This window comes from Bos indicus, chromosome 4 (genome assembly GCF_029378745.1).
Source record: "Bos indicus isolate NIAB-ARS_2022 breed Sahiwal x Tharparkar chromosome 4, NIAB-ARS_B.indTharparkar_mat_pri_1.0, whole genome shotgun sequence".
Taxonomy (NCBI): domain Eukaryota; kingdom Metazoa; phylum Chordata; class Mammalia; order Artiodactyla; family Bovidae; genus Bos; species Bos indicus.
The window spans coordinates 98,838,280-98,854,176 of record NC_091763.1 but is presented as its reverse complement, the minus strand read 5'-3'; the positions used below and the strand labels follow the sequence as shown (position 1 = coordinate 98,854,176).

Sequence of the window (15,897 nt, the reverse complement as noted above, 5' to 3'; positions counted from 1 at the left end):
GTCTTTGGTATTTAGAGTTTCAAAAAGTATGTCTCATAGATTTCTACCATTATTTTGAATTGGGGCGTATTATGGGTTGAAGTGTGTCTCCCTCAAAATTCTTATGTTGATGTCCTAACCCCCAGTACCTCAGAATGTGACCGTTTTTGAAAATAGGATCTTCTCAGAGGCAATCAACTTACAATGAGGTCATTAGGATGAGCCCTAATCCAACACTACTGGTAACTTTAGAAGAAGAAATTTGCATACAGAGAGGATGCTATGTTTTCATGAAGAAGGCCCTCTAAAAACCAAGGGGAGATTCCTGAAGCAGATCCTGCTCTCACAGTCCTCACAAGGAACCAGCTCCTCTGACACCTTGATGTTGGACTTCCAGCCTCCAGAACAATAGGTTTCTGTTATTTAAGCCATCTAGATTGTGTTACTTTATTATAGCAGTCCTAGGAGACTGATATCCTAGAGATGCAGTCTGGTGGAAGATGAGAGTTAGGAGAAGCTCGCCAGACTATTTACAGTTTTTTTCATTTCCCTAAGAAGACTAAGGAATACTTCTTTGAGTTGTCTGAAAGAGTCCCTATGGTAAGTGGGACTGGATGATCCTGAGGAAATAATTTTGATAGTTCATGCCTCAGTTTCTCCCTCCATGGAGTTGATCACAGGGCCTATCGTCTGAAATTCACACTGTGACTGAGTGGCAAGGTGAAGGGTGATCACAGAAACATTCTGAGTTGGGGGCAGGAAGACCAAACTTCAAATGTGGAGCCTTATTAATAAATACACTAAGAACAGCTGTCATGGAAAGTAGGCCCCCGGTTCTTTAGCTGATCACCAAAGTGGAGGACTTCCCACGTGATCCTCACAGAATCAGCTGTCTCCACCTTTTGAGTACCTAAATTTGACACAATTAAAACCCAAAACAGCTTGATATATTTGGACAAAGAGTTTTCTTTCAGTACAGACTATCTCCTCTTGTGTTAGAGAAAAGGCTTGTTAACCTGCTTGTTAAACTATCCCTGATTGTTATGCTATCAGAAAAAGAAAACACAAAAATATTTCTGCACATGACTTTTTTTTTTTAAGCTGTTATAGGCCTAGATCTCATCCTATTGAACACTCACTTGAATAACCTCTTGAGTCACTAGTGAAAGCAGTGGTGTTTAGCCCTGCTTCCTTATATGGCAGGGAAAGACAATGTGCTTGTCTATTTGAACTGCAGTGTGGCTCTCTGACAAATTATAATGACTGGTTATGGAAACCTCCTGCTCTGGTTTCCATCGCTCTTCCCGGGAAAGACACAGAACAGACAGCTGTAGGGAAGTGGAAAAGGTTGGAGTCAGGGAATTTCGTCAAATCTAGCTTAGCTATTTGCCAGTTGTGTGACTTTGGGCAACTGATTTACTTTTGAGAGTCTTGAGAGACCCTTGTACTGCAAGGAGATCAAACCAGCCCATCCTAAAGGAAATCAGTCCTGAATATCCATTGGAAGGACTGATACTGAAGCTGAAACTCTAATACTTTGGCCACCTGATGCAAAGAACGTACTCACTGGAAAAGACCCTGATGCTGGGAAAGATTGAAGGCAGGAAGAGAAGGGGACGACAGAGGATAAGATGGTTGGATGGCATCACCAACTTGATGGACATAAGTGTGGGCGAGCTCCGGGAGTTGATGATAGACAGGGAAGCCTGGTGTGCTGCAGTCCATGGGGGTCACAAAGAGTCAGACACAACTGAGCAACTAAACTGAATTTGCTTTACTGACCTGAGATGGTTATCTTCTACTAGAACAGTGCCTGTCATGTAACAAGTATGCCAACAAGGTAGTTTACTGAGTTGGCTTACCTTCACAACCATCTCTAACTTAAAGGCTCAGGAGAGCTATCAGTCACTTTATTTGTTTGCTCCATCTTCCAAGGTCAGTGCTTTGCTCCCTAGATAAGTCTCAATCTTCCTCCTTCTCCCATTCTCCCTCTTTCCTCTCTACCTCTCTCACTCTAGGTCTAAAACACAAAAATCCTATGAAACAACCCAGTCTCAGGAATAATAAAACTCTTTAGCCATACTAGATAAAAGATGATTTAGAATGTTCAAGGCAGCACAGACCCAACGATAAGTGTAGGAGAGAAAATCCTGTGGTTGAAAGGGATGGTGGGGGTTGTCTGCCTCTGCAGAGTAGGGCTGTCTGAGCTCCAGAGACAGATAGATCTAGTTAGAAAGTGGTTGCTGTTGCTGCTGCTGCTGCTGCTGCTAAGTCGCGGCAGTCGTGTCCGACTCTGTGCGACCCCATAGACGGCAGCCCAACAGGCTCCACCGTCCCTGGGATTCTCCAGGCAAGAACACTGGAGTGGGTTGCCATTTCCTCCTCCAATGCATGAAAGTGAAAAGTGTAAGTGAAGTCGCTCAGTCGTGTCCGACTCTTAGTGACCCCATGGACTGTAGCCTACCAGGCTCCTCCATCCATGGGATTTTCCAGGCAAGAGTACTGGAGTGGGGTGCCATTGCCTTCTCCAAGAAAGTGCTTACGCTGATCGAAACAGGGTTTCCTGGAACTGTATCTATTGGTCCTAGTTTTACTTCCTGGAGGACTGGACATGAAAGAATTTGGCTCCTTTTGCTCTGTCTACAGGATAGCAGTGGAGTAGGGAACTTGGGACAATGGGTAGCTAAGGGCAGTGGCACTTTTAAAAGGAGTCCCATGCCTACAGATAAGCTCCATAGGAAGCCATGGCTAGTAGCTGATGATTTTTAACTTAGTGCTTGTCATGTGCAAAGCAGTTCAACTCTATTATTTCTAGTCCTTATAACAATGACAAAAAGGAAAAAATGACCCCCTTGTTAAGGTAAAGAAATGGGCCAGATAATGGTAAGTTTAAGATTCCAGCTCAAGTCTTCCTGATTTTAAAGTGTGTTCTCAGATAGGCCACATCCCCAGAAACATACACAAGCTCAAATGGAGTAATTAGGCAGCACAGTGTGGTGGTTGAGAATGTGGACTGTGGAGCCAGTTTATCCAGGTTTGAATCCTGATTCTGCCACTTAGTATCTGTGTGACATTAGATGTGTTACTTAACCTAACTGTGTGACTCAGTTTCCTCATCTGTCAATCTGATTGTTAAGAAGATTATTTATTTAATTAGCTACTTGGTCTGTGTCAGGGGCTGTTGTAAGCACTCAGGACTGATACAATTAGAGAGCAATCAATGAATTCAAACATGAATATTGGCTTCTGCTTTCTTATCAAGAAGAAATTATGGACATTTATTCCTTTAATTATTTAACTCACATATTAAGCACCTACTTTATGTGGGGCAAGGCACTTTTTTAGGCTCAAGTCAGAGCACTTGAAAAATCCAGACAAGGTCTCTGAGTTCATAGTGCTTTGTTTTAGGAGCATGGGAAACAATAAACAAGTAAACAAATAAACAGGCAGTCATAAGCATACATTATGAATATGCGTGTACCTAAGCATCAGGGTATCCTGATTGGCTCTTCAATTAATTTTACTGACTTGATATTTTAGGGTCAGTGGTGTGCTAATAAACGTTCGATAACAATCCCCGGGGGTTGACAGGGGCGGGGAGTCTGATTTGTGTTATTTCCTAATTTCCAGGGTGTAAATACTTCCATCATCGTTGACCTCAAGCTTCCAACATGTCATCAGTGAATGAAGAATTGGGAGGAGAAGTTCTCTTGCACAGTATTTGGTGGTATTTCCATTATATGGATAAAATAGATGTAACTAACCTCGACAGCATAGTTAATAGTAAAATGTAAAATAATTAGGAAGAGATCAGTTTTGAGTATTTTTTTTAACCTTGTTTTTTGCTATAATTTAACTGAAAGTCTATGTAATTTAGTTTTTGATAATGACTGTATAATGACTAGTTCTCAAAATCTTGAAAATTTAGCAATTGGCTTTTGGGAGCTAGTATGAGCTGGCTGCACACACTACTGGGTAAGGAGACATTTCAGAGGAAAAGAAGACTGAGTCACAGTTGTGTCATCACACAGACATAGGTCCTAATCTGATTCCTTTTTAGTTGCTTTTTTCCAGCAAGCTCTGCTTTCATGCACGCTGTGGAAGCACTGCTCTGTAAACTAAATACCGTCGGCACAAATATAGCAACCATTCCGGCATTCGTACTGGATCAGGTTGTTCATACGGATATGGTTTTAACTCTACCAGCCTTAGTGAATATAATTTATGTCCTTGGTGCTCTGAATATAGCAGATTCTTCTGTGCAATGCGGAGGTACCTCCTGACTGTTGTGTAAAGGAAAACCCTAGGGATGGATTTTCTGTCCTCCAAAAGCAAATTACTCCCCCTGTCCATGAACCTGAGGTCTCTTGTCTCTTAGGGCTAACAGACTTCTGAAGGGGCCACCCAGGGAAGCATCCGAGGCCTCAGACTAAGAGGAGATAGACGGTGAGAGTGGAGGCTTTGTACATTCCTTACCACAAAGTGGAAAACAGAGAAAAACATTTTCTGTTTTTCTTGGTAAGCTAAATATCTAAAATAACCAATCTTCAAAACATCCTAAGGACAGAAACACTTAAAGAGACAATTTTTCTTCAATTCACCCTTCCCCTGAAGCCTAAATTTCACTTAGTAATGGTGGCTGGAACAGGAAGTGGAAATACCATGAGAAATTTTATTCTTGCCACATTTTCAGTGCTTTACAAAAGCAAACACTGGAAATCTCATCAGAGAGCTTGACCTTACAGGGTTGATAACTTTGCGGCCAAACCAAAAGAGTATTGGAAGCTGGAAGAATTTTCAGATAAATATTCTAGTGCTTCTGGAGAGACTCTTTAGCAATACTGATTATTTGGAATAGACAGCTGTAACTTTTGGAAAGAAATTATCTGAAACTAAACAACAAGGCTTCTGAGGAGTAAGTGATTCCATGGATCTACTATAAGTTATTTTAAGCACAGATGTACAGAACTGTTTCTGAGTCGGGGTGTTTTAGCAGAATCACAGGGAGTTTTCATAAACTGGACCCTATTCTAATCCTACTGTATCAAAATCTCTGTAGATGGGTCTCAGGGATGTTTTCAGAAAACCCTACAGTTGACTCTGATTAAGATCTCCTGGATTATAGGCAGATTGGGCTGCAGTGTACAATCCAAATCCATAAACTGTTAAAATGGGAGGGACATTTTCTTATGCTACCAGGAGAAGCAATCTGGTGTACTTTTAGATTAACAGCGTGGGACTCAGGACATGTGTGTTCTGGAACCACCTTTGCCACTAATTAACTGGGTGACCTTGGTCGAGTCCCTTGGTCTGTTCTTTCATTCAGCAGATATTTACTGGACTTCTGTGGTGTGCCAGGCATTAGGTATATAATGGAAAAAAAAAAAAAAAAAAGATGTTTCCTGCCATTATGAATCTTACTGACAAGAATCAAAGAAACCTACAAATATGTGTGTAATTTTACTTGGTGTGGCTAAGCTTTAATTTCTCATCTGGAAAATGAAGAGTAGATTACTGGTTCATTTTTTTTTTTTTTAAAGAATTTCTTCTTAAGACCCCAAATTTCTCGCCCCAACCTTTCCACACACAATATAATTACATGTTTTAGGTCCACTGATTGAGAAAACACAATACCAAAAGCTACTATGAATTCAATAACTGTTTACAATAAATTAACATTTTTGTCTTCATGATACACCTACATAATTAGAAAAATAGTAGCACATATTGTTTACTCAGCTTGTCAACATCATTTGCTGCATGTATGGACTTATTTACCTCTTGCAGTAACTCAGTGGCATCCCAGGGGTCCCAGGTACAGAGGTTAGGAAAGTACAGTCTACATTAACCTCATGAAATACGTGGTGCTTGAGTAGCAATGGCTCTTTTCTTATACAGCAGACATCACTATCAATGACAGCATTTAACTGCCCAAAGGAAGTTTAGCCTCAGCCTCAGAATCCTTCTCCACAGAGTATGCCAGATGGTCACTACCAACTGTTTAAAGTTGGTAAACAGATGAAAAATTATTATCATTCCCCGGGCTAAATGACTCCTAAGGCCTTGCCCAGCTTTTAAAAATCCATGAATTGTTTCTATTTAGTTCTGCTGTCTTGAGGGGCTTCCCATGTAGCGCTAGTGGTAAAGAACCCACCTGCCAATGCAGGAGACATAAGAGACCTGGATTCAGTCCCTGGGTTGGGAAGATCCCCTTGAGGAGGGCATGGCAACCCACTCCAGTATTCTTGCCTGGAGAATCCCATGGACAGAGGAGCCTGGTGAGCTATGGTCCATGGGGTTGCAAAGAGTTGGGCATGACTGAACTTAGCATGCACTGTTGTCTTGCAAACATCATCAAGAACTGAAACGTTTACTAAGAGTTTATTAGCTTTTATGCATTTAACTTACTAAGTACTGTGATTTACACTGAGATGTATTGATATGTGTGTGTGAAAGTTGCTCAGTCTGGTCTGACTCTTTGCGACCCCATGGACTATATAGCCCATGCGATTCTCCAGGCCAGAATACTGGAGTGAGTAACCTTTCCCTTTTCCAGGGGATCTTCCCAACCCAGGGATCGAACCCAGGTTTCCCACATTGCAGGAGGATTCTTTACCAGCTGAGCCACAAGGGAAGCCCAAGAATAATGGAGTGGGTAGCCTATCCTTTCTCCAGCAGATCTTCCCAACCCAGGAATTGAACCGGGATCTCTTGCATTGCTGGCGGATTCTTTACCAACTGAGACAGGGAAGGCCTAAGAGATGTATTGATAGTTATTTTTATTTATTAACATTACTAAGTCATTGCATATTTAATTTTAAAGATTGCCTTATTTTGTGGGGAGCCATATCACACAAATGACTTATATGAAAATACTCATGTTTTCTTTGGAATCTTTCTAAAATGGATAATTCTTGTCTTTTCAGTTATCAATGGTACAAGCTTCCAGGCCAATTCCTTTAAGACTGGTTCATCAGACCATGCTGAAGTGATCATTAGGAACTGTATGACTCTGATGGTGGGTGTTTGATTCTCTATAAATTCTGTCACATAAAAATTCAAATGATATTCATTGACAGCTGTTGGACATTTCAGCTAATTTGCTTTCCATGCCTAACTTTCTCTTCTAACTAAAAAATTGCCCACTGGGCTGTATTTTTCCCCAGGGGTGACGACTGCAGCCAGACACACTGGTAATTCATCCATAGGCATGCAAGTAACCCTTGATTTTCCTAAGGGATTTGCCAAAAACAATAGTTATTAGCTGAACCAATCACATTTTTTTCCCGCAGAATTTAACCAGGAAGCGCAGAAAAAATTTCCCAGTCTGCAGGTCAACAAAAAGCAGCAGCCATATGTGCTGCAGCTGAGTTACGTTAATGGTAGCACATGGACCTCTGCTGGGTTTCTTTGACCCACCTTGATTGCAGCCCCATTCTCCTTGGACTCTGGTCCTATCTTGGCTTCTATCCTTGGGTTTCCTTGAAATTCCATCCGTTTATTATTCCACATGTATCTTATCATTCTGTCCCTTTACTCAAGCTACTGAAGCTTATTAACATAAGGGTCTATTTGTTCCAAGCAGTGTGCCAAGAGTTCTCACATATGTTACTGTACCTGTCTGTACACTGCCTTGCTAAGCAAGCTCTTGGTTTTTAACTTCTGTCTGACTTCTGATTTTTGCTGTTTTTCTTTTACTTATCTGGCTGTAATTCACATGTTAGCCCATCGGTATATTTTATGTCTATGTGGCTTAGACCCTTCTGACTCCAGTGGAATGAAGGTCCTTGGTACTTCTGGCCCTAGGCTCTCTGGTGGGGGTGGGGGGCTCACCCTGGTCCTGCCCCTCTTTAGCACACGGTGAAATCTGCCCAGTTTCCCAGCTTGAGCCAAGAGGGGATGTAGCATGTGAGGGTAAAAGAAACTAATTACCTATTCCTACTTAATATATCCCCCTCCTAGTGAGATGACTTCCTTACAGTTTTGTGCTTTCATCTACATGTTTTCAAAACCATGTTAGAAGCCTCAGGAAATTATTAAAAAGTAATTTATCTTCAAGTTAGCCATCAGTGGTACACATACATTTTTTAAAAGAAAGCTCATATTCTAAAATGAGCGCTTAGTAAGAATACCCAATTCACCTAAAATATTCCCCCAAATATTCATTTTCTTTCAACCATTCTTATCAATCCTTTTACTAAGCTCTCAGCATACACTTAAGAGCTTAACAGCAGCCTTTCCTGAATTCTTCAGCCCCTCAGTTCTCCACAGAAAACTGCTTCTCTAGAGATGATGTTTTCTTTGAAATGGAGGCCATATGAGGTAATCTCCTTCTATATATGTGTATATTTACACCATCCTGTCTTCCTCCCAAAGAATCTGGGAAACAGGGAAGGACACCTCCTCACACGTTCTGCTCCCATTCACTCTTGTCTCCAGGGAGAACCAACACTTTATCCCACTCCCCACCCCAACCTCTACTGGCTCAAGGGTTTCTCACAAGTCAGTCAGAAAAGAGGGTTCTCAGTGGACCTTGAGGGGTTAGAGTTTTTATCAGTTTCTCAAAGGCTTCCATGAGAAAACAACGACAGCAGCACAAGGAAGGACGGCTGACAGGGCAGCCCTCACAGCTCTTCCTCACAGCCACCCCATGAGCCCTGCCTTTTCCCCTCTGCTCACAACACTCATCCACCAGCAGCCAGCCTGTGAGCTGAAGAGTGGCTCTTTACCACAGAAACTGCTCTGCATCTGCTCTCAGCCTTCTCCCTTGACCTAAAAATGTGATGAGGCTTTCCCTATCTCGAGTATATCTAGGCTTGATCCTTCTGCTATTGTCTGGGCCTCACCCTACAGCCCAGCAGCCACTGTAAATTGTCTTTGTTGGATCAGGAAAGCCCCCTTGTTTGGCCTGGGGATGGAAGAACTAGAGAAATTGGTAGAGGCGGAGGCCTGGGGTAGGAAGTAAGGGATGCCACGCAGGGTCTGTCACAGGGGACCCAGCTGGGGTGCTGAAGACTAAAGTGAGCAGAGATGAGAGGCCAGATGCATGGCTCTCTCTGGTCTCAATACCAACAGGAACCACAGCCAGGCACTCTCGATTACCTCAGCCTCCTCACAGACCCAGGCCTGACATGCTGGGATTCGCTCCACACTTTTGGCTGAGGGCAGAGAAACTGCCTCATTTACCGAGGCCTTTCTGTTGTCAGCACCTTGTCACTAGTCTTCTATTCAACAGGATCTTCAGATTTCCTGGTTCCTGGATATGGCCTCACACCATTGATGACCCATCTTATTCGATTCCTGAAACTTTTGTTGTCCTGGTCTCTGATTATGAAAGCCAAAGTTTAGTCAACACTGGGGTGGACCAGTATTCCCTAAACTCTGCATTCTGGGTTTTAGAAAGAACCAGGAGCTAGCAGGTATCACTCAAAAGTCTTCAAATATGAGGAAGAATGGAGCAGATAATTAGGGGAAATAGATAAGAAGGGGAGATGCCAGCCAAAATGAGCATAATGTCCAAAGGACTCAAATTGAAGGCAGTGGAACGTACAGCCTGTAGAGAAGAAGGGGAAACAGCGTCATCTCATTCACACATCTTAACCACTGTGGGAGGTAGGAGAAGCATTAGAAGGCCCATTGCACAGATGAGGTCAAAGATTGATGACTTCCCTCAAAGTTCTGGGCTTTTTAAATAGGAAAACCAGTACTCAGACTGACTCTCAGGAGTGAAGCCAGAGCTACAAGTATCTCTTTAAATTAACCAACTACTCCAATCCTTGGGCATTTCTCCAATATCAAACTTGAATTAACTTGATGGATGAAGGCCTTTCAGTAAGGAGAAAATGTTTCTATTTTTGGGCCCTGGGAGAATTTACCCAGAAAATTCTTTTTTAAAGTCTGAAAATTCCTTGGCAGCATCTTTCTAACCTCCTCCTTAGTCCTACCATGCTATTTGCATACCACCCCGTCAGCATTTTCTCTGGTCCCTCACCATGGCCTCACCCTACCACATTTCCGAGACACGTGACAGGCTACAGGCAGATGGGGAACCTGCCAGTCCCTCCTCATGCCCATGTACAGGTCATTTTTTTTGTCTTGCTAAAGAATGACTAACCAGTAACCATCCTACCATGAAAATGACAAATGTTGATAACTACGTGTGTTCTTAAGAAAAGGTCTACTAAGGTACATTTTGAGGGCTTCTCCAGGGGGCTCAGTGGTAAAGAATCCCTCCTGCCAATGCAGGAGCCTCAGGGGACCTGGGTTCGATCCCTGGGTTGGGAAGATCCATTGGAGAAGGAAATGGCAACCCACTCCAGTACTCTTTTCTGGGAAATCCCATGGACAGAGGAGCCTGGTGGGCTACAGTCCATGGGGTCGCAGAGTAGGACATGACTGAGTGAGCATGTACATGGGTACATTGTACTCATCAGAACAGAAAATATGGCCAGGTACAGAACCACTCTATACCATCTGCCCCAGAGCAGAGCCTCAGGCCAGTCACAAGAGCCAATTAGAACTGCTAATGGCCTCACTGTCAGGGAATACTTATATGCATCTCATTCAAATCCTTTAAACTTCAGTTTGAATCTTTTCTTCAATGTAAGAAGTGTGAGTTTATTTAAAGCAGTCTTTTGATCTGAATTATTTAAATTGTACATTCTGCTGGTTTTGAATAATGAAAACAACCCAGCATGTTACATATGGATCAATTTATTGTATGTTCCTCCTGTGTGCTGAGATCACTTTTCACTAGTGTCTTTTTAGTCCACATTTTTGCCGTTGTATTTCTTTTTATTAAATGATTTTAATCAAACAAAAATTTTTGCGCTGTGGTTTCATTGTGCTCCTTTGCTTTACTATTTGGGGAGATGAGTGCTAGCTAATATTCAACAAAAGTAGCAGAAAGAGTGGCCTGAAGTCCTACCTAAAGTATACTGCCCAAATCCCCTTGCTCCATCACTACATAGAGTAGAACACTTGAAGCATTATTTTGAGAAAATGTATTTTTGTGGTTGTTTGGGGGGTGGGGAGCACACAGGGAAGGTAGGAGAGAGCAGTGGTAGCAAAGTTTGAACTGTCAGGGATTCAGAGATGTTGGTTTCAAAATGGAATTTATCCTCAAATCCCAAGATTATAGATTTCCTCCCAAACTACATTCCCTACATGGTTTAGAGAGCAGCTGAGAAAGAAACTGCTCTCCATATTTTGATTGACATTAAAAACACTGTGTAAATAGTTTGGAACTTGATCTCTTCGAGGGAATGACAATAATCAAACTGTAGCTTTGCCTGCAGCCTTTCTTTCACACTTACTCAGAACTGTTCCAGGAAGAGAAACTCACAGGGAATTCTGTTCTCATATATCACTTCTAGAAGGAGAGGGAAGCATTCTCAAGAAAATTATCCTCAAACTTTTAAATACAAAGACAGAAGATTATTTAATGAATCTCAACACAAACCCACCTCTATTCATGGAATAAAATCAAATTGAGTCAGTCATTTGGAACTGGAAACCTTTAATATCCAGGTTTATTTTTGAAAAAAATGCTCAGATTTGCCTTTATTGCCCCATACCATCTAGTCTTCACTTAAGTTCTAGACATCCACGTCTGGTTTTGCCAAACACATTAGAAGGATTTCACTATTCCAGCTCACAAGCCCATTTGCATAGTCTGATTAACAGATGAGATCCATGAATACCAAGTACTTTGTTCTCACTCATCTTTTTTTTTGACCATGTATTGCCACTAAAATTTCCCCACCCTTTACAATCATCTCTTTCTAAAAGGAGTTCCAGGCTACTACCAACTAGCTGCCTTGCACTACTGTTTAAGATGCCCCAATATGTCTGACTGTCTGGAAATGAAAGCCTGCTCCCTCCCTTCCCAGAACAAACTTGCAACCTACACCTTTTTCAAATTCTCCAGTGACACTCAGGCATGCTTTCAAACAGAAAATAGGATTTCTTGAGAAATAGTTTGGTCAGATGTGAAATGCGATTTTTAAAAACACACCCACTAGCACATGCATTCTCTCATTATTAGGTTTTATAGGAAACAGATCACGGGAGGCATCTTCTGTCTGGGCAAATAGCAGATCAGTTACATTAACCCAGCCCATGCTAAATGACAGTGCTCTTCCTCCCCCCACCCCCGATCTTATCTCCTTGCAGCTCTAGAAGTCAAGTCTTAAACACTGGTAGCAGAATAAAATGTAAATGTGTTTGGTTAAAAATGATCACTTTTGGCTTCTTATCCACCTAGAAAGTTATTGTTGCTTTTAAAGCAAAATCTCCGTAAATCTCTGATAATAAAAGATGCAGGAGAGACGGCTGGCATGAGCAAATAGGCACCGCACAACTCTTGACACTGGCCTATGGCAATCAGGTATAATCCCCAGGGTACTCCTGAACAAAAGGCTATCTTATCAAAGTTGCCAGTGGTCCCTGAATATAAGTTTCTCTATAATCTCTCCTCTCATCCTGACTCTAAGAACAAAACTTGAAATCTCATCCTGTTTGTCTTCCGGGAACATCTGCAGGGCAGCAAAGCCCAATCCCGAGCATTTGCGTGGTTTATTGACTTTTATAATCTTGCATCTCCAGCTACCTTGCCCAGGAATGCTGACTGAAACCCAGAGAAAGCCCCCATGCTCTCTGGAGGAGATTAAAAGAAAGCCCTCTGTGCCTTACCTCGTAGGCTGAAACTTCTTCCCGGGGACTAAGTCGGAAAGGAAGGACTGATTTCTTTAAGCAGGAGCACAGCAAGAGGGCAGGCAGGCAGGCAGCCTAATACACACTGCTCTATTCAATAAAACTCCAGACCGCCCTTCCTTAGCCCCTCCCAGAAGTCCATGCTAAGTGAACACATATCCCCTATGTTTACAGTCGGCATCGGTGGTATGCATTGTCCTGTAGTTTTTCTAATAGGCAGCCAATGACGACACCCCGGCCGAGGTGGATGCAGCCTGCCTGTGGAGATGCCTGTCATTCCCTAGGCATGCTCAGGAAATCACTCATCAGAAAAAACCAAGACCTAAAAAGCTCTGAAACTGTGTGCAGGCTGCCAAAACCAGCCTGCTACATGCCCTTTTTTGGTTATCCTTAGCAGGGCCTCTGGAAGTGAATCCATTGTCAGGAACAATCATAAGAAATGTTAATCTTGGAGAAAGAGGCTGTCTTGTAGAACACAAATGGAGCTTTAAAAAGAAAGCACGGTCCATGAAACTCAAACTTAACAGTCCATACGTTTATTGGGGTGGGGGCTGGGAAAGGCTTTTTAATTGAAAGAGTTGATAGCTTATTTCTTTTAAAAGTAGTTGTACATACAAAATGGAATTTAATTGTGTATGCAATTTTAAAGCCTGAAATGGCTAGGACCCAGGTCCAACGTACAGGCTAAAATTTAAACTGAAAGAGGCACAGCCTTCTAAAATATGTGCTATAAAAACAACTCATCAAAAAAAAAAGCAGGTCTTTTTTTAGTAGAATAAGTATGCTGCCAGAAATTCATCCAGGCAGGGTCCTATAGACTTGGCTTATCCTCTTTGGTTTTCCACATCACCTTTCTCTCTCCTTCCCTCTCCCCTCTGTTTACTCCGATTTGGCGACAGAGAGATATTGCTGGAAACTGTGCACAACAGAGAGGGTGAGAAGGGACCTAGCACCTGCTTTGGAGTTGCTGCAGATGGACGCATATGCCCACAGAGAGACACTGCCATCCTGGTGTCTTCTTGAAAGTACTCCAAACTGCTCTACCTTGGTAGGATGCGTGCCGTGAGAGCATCAGGATTAGGAGATGGTGAACTGCAATTAACTAGATGCCGTCTCTGGGGTCGCACAGAGTTGGACACGACTGAAGTGACTTAGCAGCAGCAGCAGCAGCAGCAGCAGCCTGTGTCTATACATATCCTGTGGTCTTGTACTTCTCAATACAGAATTTATTCAGTCGATCAGTACTCAATTCAGTAACAAGAGATTGTGAGCCAGGTGCTGGGGCTAGGTGCTACATTTCTGCCTCATTCATTATTGCTCTGTGTTTGGAGACTGTTCCATTACTGACCAGAAGGAGTTAAAATATTTTCCCTGGCTAATTACAAGCCCAGAAGCATGGTCTTCAGAAATCTTAGGTATAACTTGTATATGCCTTTTTCGTATTTAGGAAGATCCGAATTAGAAATGAGCTCTTCTTAGGAGAAAGTCCCTGCCCATTTTGCCTCCCTCAGAAGACTGGGAAAGTGACTGAGCCCCATCGGTGACTTCCTTCCTCAGTTTCGAAGCACTAAGTTACCCGAGGCATCTCTGTCAACCTACACTCACCTTTTTAGGGGAAAGGCTACTCTGACCCCTCTTTCCAACTGCTACTGCAGCACAGCCTAAAAAAAAAAGTCTACAGCAAAGGCTGCCAGGCGGAGGGAGAGGTGAGCTCCAGGCATCCCAAGTTGAAACCCAGAATGCACTTTCCCAGGGAAGCAGAATAAATAACGGCTTGTGGGAATAGGACAGTCACTGCTGCATTTCAAGTACGCTGTGGCTCAACCAGGCATTTGTGGAACACCACTGTTTATAAAAATTGTTCCTATGGGAAAATGCTCTCTGATCCCAATGAAATGATTTGGAAATAAACTTTGGGAACACAACCAGTTTGGGCTGCTGGGGACAGGTTGTAAAGATAGAATAACACTCTGCAGTCTGGTAAACTGCTGAGCTTGAACACTTGGTGGGGCAGGCATCCCTGAGCTCTGAAAACAACTCGGCTGGTGAAGTTTATGTGAAGATAGGACTTGTGTCCAGACAGGCTTGGTGCCTGTGATCTCCAGGCAGTATGACTGTAACTCAGTGAGGCCTGTTTCAATGTGCTGCTTTCCATGGCCACTGCTGATTATATCCTAAGCAGCATTCTCCCTGCTTGTTTGAGTAATACCCTTTGGTTGAGCAGGATCAGGGCATAATTTACCATCTATGAATAAAATAAGTACCAGCTTTCCAGAGGAAAGAAAAGTTGTGCTACAAATGGGGAAAGTATTATCAGCAGGAAACATGGAAAGGACATGCATTTTGCATGGTTTTTAGGAGATAAATGGCTAAATATTTTTGGATTATGTCTTTAGAAAAGAGACATATGTTTCCCTAGATAAATTCTGAGTCCAGGGTTTTGTGGATGAGCAATCATTCAACCTATTTTGTGTATTTGAAAATAGACTTATTGTGCAGGAACTATGTATTTGGAAGAATAATTTAACAAATTTCATGTAATATACACCATGACATAGAAAAATTCTTTTTTCATTGTCCTTTTACTTTTAAAAAAGTAAACAGGAATAAAAAAGGAAAGGGAATAAAAAGAAAGAAAAGAAATATATGTTGCCAATCTCTGTTATGGGATAATAATATTCACTTTTTCCAGAAGTCATTTGTAAATGACACTAAAAATACAGGATTTACATAGGAAACTTCTGTGGAATATATTTCCCACTTGGATCATCCTAAATAAGGAACAGCTTGCCTAGCATAGGCTGTATCTACCTGATCAAACCATAACAACTCTAAAAAGACATTTGGAAACACCTGGATGATTCACTGTATTCTTTCATTTCCAACTGAGTATTTGCAAGCCTGCAGTGGTGAGCAGTTTTATTTTGCTAGTGTGTCAATTTGGGAAAAGTAAAAGCAAGCCATACTTTTCTCATTCAAAATGAAAATCAATTCATTGAGTTCCATGAAAAATATACATTCTTTCAACTTAAAATATCTACTTTATACAATTGAACAGATATTTCAAACATTTTAAAAGGCAGTAAAACAACCTGTCTCCCACACACACATACCTTCTTTTACTCAAATGAAGTATGTCCAGAAACTCAAGTTTATAAACAATAAAATCAGATTGGTAGAATGTTAATATCAAAGTTGGGCAAT

The 15,897-nt window shown here is 41.9% G+C and overlaps 1 protein-coding gene across 3 annotated transcripts in view; it reads right to left on the bottom strand.

Moving 5' to 3' along the window:
- CALD1 (caldesmon 1) overlaps nt 1-12,987 on the bottom strand; it is a 205,095-nt gene extending 192,108 nt beyond the window's left edge. For 2 of the 3 annotated variants that reach the window (XM_070787336.1, XM_070787340.1), the window contains exon 1: nt 12,673-12,987. The gene's annotated coding sequence lies outside the window, so the exon portion shown is untranslated. The remainder of the gene's footprint in view (nt 1-12,672) is intronic. The other variant, XM_070787341.1, reaches the window with a different exon arrangement.
- Nucleotides 12,988-15,897: the final 2,910 nt, after the last annotated feature.